The sequence below is a fragment of the Chinchilla lanigera genome, unplaced genomic scaffold (assembly GCF_000276665.1).
Source record: "Chinchilla lanigera isolate Chin_1 unplaced genomic scaffold, ChiLan1.0 scaffold00045, whole genome shotgun sequence".
Classification (NCBI taxonomy): Eukaryota; Metazoa; Chordata; class Mammalia; order Rodentia; family Chinchillidae; genus Chinchilla; species Chinchilla lanigera.
Genome location: NW_004955446.1, coordinates 12,594,257 through 12,598,369, shown reverse-complemented (window position 1 = coordinate 12,598,369; position 4,113 = coordinate 12,594,257).

Sequence of the window (4,113 nt, the reverse complement as noted above, 5' to 3'; positions counted from 1 at the left end):
TTGTGTAAAATTATCTTCAAGAAATGTGAGTAAAATGTATATGATACATAAATGAATTTCATGTTTAGACTTAAGCCAATTCTCCCAAGTTCTTTCATTATTTAAATCAAAAATATTTCAAAATTAGAGTATCCTGCTTCCAAGCATTTGAAATAAGGGATACTCAATATGTACTATGTAGGTTTGCAAATTTTTTGTCGTTTTGTTATTTTGATTTACTCAAAGTGAGTTGTGGCAAGTTCACTAGTGATGTGGTTAGTATTTTTGAGGAAATATTCATGTTGGTTTATAGGACTGTTGGCCCCAGCGTTTACAGGACATTGTAATTTCCCACCTGTTTTAAATCATCTCATCAAGGTCTAACTTTTCTTCCTCAACAAGCTTTCCTTGAGCTCCTCGCTATAAACCTTCCCTGCTTTAAATTTTTTTGGTGAATCTTCTGTGAAACATTTCAACTACTAACAGCACCAAAAAGTTGAAAATAACTCCTTGCCCAAGTACATTTCATGCTTCATATAAATCCTCCCTTAAGCATCACACATTGCACATCACACCAATCCCCCACTGTGCACAGTTTCACTTTGAGTAGTTTCAGTTACCCATGGTCAGCTGTGGTCAGAAAATATTAAATGGAAAATTCTAGAGAGAAAGAGAACCCACATTCACATAAATTTTATCACAGTATATCATTATAATTGTTTCATTTATTCTTAGTTATTGTTAACCTCTTACTGTGCCTAATTCATAAATTATGTTTTATCATAGGTACATACACATAGAAAAAACATATGTATAGGATTCAATACTTTCCATGATTTCAGGTATCCAAGGGAGTCAGGGTCTTGGAATTCATTCCTCCAGATAAGGAGACACCACTGCTTATAACCTACGGGGAGTCAGATTCTACAAAACTAAAGGAACTTACCTAAGATCATTCAGCCATTATCCCTCTAAACATTTATTAGGGTAATATTTGGAACTTGGAAACATGAAACAATTGCAAGGACATGGAATTGATTGGGTGAGATTATTCAAAAATTTCACAATGAGTCCTATTAGCACAAACATAAAAATATTTCTGTACATACTTAAAGCAAAGACAGTCGAAATTCAAACCTTAATTGCCTCCTACAACTGAACATACCTGGAAACAATGATATACCCAGAACCAACCATGAAGCAATCTTTCCACACACAGTGAGGCACTCTACAACTCAGAAACATGTTATGTAACCTGAACCATCTGAGAAGGACATGAGTTGTAATCTAAGGATAACAGGAACACATATTCTCAAATGCCGCATGTAGTAGGATAATCACAAACTTGAAGTGCTCAAGGAAACTAATTTCTATTACATGTATAAATAACTTCAGGAAAGCTTATGTAGAATATTTCCAATGGGTGGAGGACGACTTACATAAATGTATAGTCCATTCTAAAGCTTATTTTCATGCCAACATACTTTTAACCCAGATGTATTCTTTTTTAATGTAACATTATTTTATAAACTCCTCTCCATGTGGTGACAAAGTCTGTGTAGTCATTATAATGACTGTCTCAGCTTTGGGTCTCCTCCAAAAGCAGATGCTGAGATGTGGATGTGGATGCAAATAGCCCCTCTAGGAGATGTTCCCAAAAGGTACTTGTAGAAAATTAGGAAAGTGAGGGAGGAAAAGGAACAAAGCCAGTGAGGGGTGCACCACTAAACAGGTTATCTCGGTGGGTCACTAGGGCTCAATCTCCAGTAGAGGCCTCTGAACCAGAGTAGAACATGCCTTGGAGTTATCCCAGGTAAGGAGTAAAGCCGCTGAGGGATTTATCCACTAACTCTCATAAGTCTACAGCAGAGAAGTCCTTCACAGGGTGTTAATCTCCAGCACTTTAAGGCTATCCTGTCCATAGGATAAAAGGGCTTCAGCAGCTACAGAAAGCTCACATGCAAAGATGTGCAGATGTGTACAGTTGGAAGCTATTGGTTAGTGAGCACATGAATGGGAAGTCATGAGATTGAGTGATCAGGGCACAAGAGCATCAAACACAATAGCTATGGTATTTCATCACATTTTTATGATATCATTTTTCTATTTGCCTTCAGAGAAGACTGTAATTATTTGGTTTCAAAGAAGCCAGTTTGTGCAACACCCAAGTAAGATTTAAAATAGGTGCCTGAGAAAAGATACAGATTAAATTATTTTATCCTCAATGCTGTGGAAAGCCAAGCATTATTATTGTTTAAAAGTTTTTATTTGCATCACATCCATTAGAATGATTATAATAAAAAGAAAAGAAGAAGGTAGCAATTACTGGGAAGAATGTGGAGCAATTATAACCCTTGTGTAATGCTAGTGCGGAGGTAAAATGGTGTAGTTCCTATGGAATACAGTATGCCAGATCAGCAACGGATGAAAAATAGAATTACCATGTAACTCAGCAACTCCATTTCCAGAAATATGTCCAAAAGAATTGAAAGTAAGGATCTGAACAGATATTTAACACCCATGTTCATTGTAGCATTATTCATACTAACCAAAAGACAGAAGCAGTATAAATATCTATTAGTGCATAAATGGGTAAACAAAATGTCACACACACATACAATGCAACAATGGTCAGCCTTAAAGTGGAAAGAAATTCTGACACATGCTATTTCACAGATGAACCTTGAGGACATAATGCTAAGTAAATAAGCCAGTCACAAAAGAACAAATACCAATGGTTCCACTTATATGAGGTACCTGGAATGATCAAATTCACAGACACAGAAAGAAGGGTGGTTACCAGGGTCTCAGTGGGGAGGAGTGAGAGCTGTTGCTTAGTAAGTATGGAGTTTCAGCTTGGGAAGATGAAAAATTTTCTGGAGTTTGATGGTGATATTGCACAACAATGGGAATGTACTTTCTGACATTGAAATATACATTTAAAATGGTTAAAATGATACAGTCCATGATACACACACATATTTTTAGCCACATTAATAAATTCTGCAAAAATAAATAAATAAAAGACTAAAAGAATGGTACTGGGGTTATAGCTTCAAGGCAGAATACTTGCCTAGCATATGCAAGGCCATGAATTCAATCCCCGGCATGAAAAGAATAAAAGTTAAAAGAATGAACTACTGTCATGTAGTAACATGGATGACTTAAAAATACACTAATTTCTTGCAAATCTGCCCTGTTGTGCATACTTAGTTCCTGGATATAATATCCTGTGAAAATATCTTAGCAATAGTCATTCAGAGGCTCTCTGATGCTCCCCTGTCCTTAGTTTTAATTCACATGCCCAAGGACTTCCTCATAACACAATAAAGGCAATGTTAGACCCAAAAACACAACATTTCACTTTAGCTCTTTCTCCAAAACACAGCTCACTTACAGTTGTGTGTTTCTATTGCCCATTAAGAGGAATGAGTTTAAGAAATCACTGTTGTCCATGTTTTTTTTTTTTTTTTGGTTTTTCTCCGGTACCGAGAACCGAACTCACGACCTTGCGCTTGCCAGGCAGGCGCTTTTTGCCGCTGAGCTAAATCCCCAGCCCCTGTTGTCCATGTTGAGAGGGATTCACCTGCCTCTTCACAATGGTGATCAGAACCCCATCAGGGGGCCACCAAAAAAGGAAGTTTCAAGTTTGTCATTTGGCACATTTCTCTCCTTGGCAAGACTAAGAAGACTCCAAAACACTGACAGTTTTGGTCCTGTGCCCATTAATCATGATATTTCAACTTGAATGTACTAAGAAAGGCCCATCAAAGTAATAAATCACAGTTCCTGGTGAGTCTGTGGATGACTGACAAGTAGACTAGAAAACTGAGAGGGGAAAATCCACCCCAGATGTGGGTGGCACCAACCAATAGGCTTGTAGTCTGGATGGATAAAAAGGGAAAGAAGGAAGCATTCTGGTTTGAAAGAGCCCCAGTCTTTGCTGTCACCCTGGGTATTGGTCAATTTCTTCAGCCTTCCAACACAGACTTGCATCAGCGACCCACCAATTAGCTTCCAGGCCTTCAACCTTGGACTGGTGAAGCATCCTTGATCCCTCTTGTTTTCAGCTTCCATCTTCTTGGCTGAGCAGCTACAGGACTCTCCAGTTGGAGGGTACACAGAGAGCCAGTG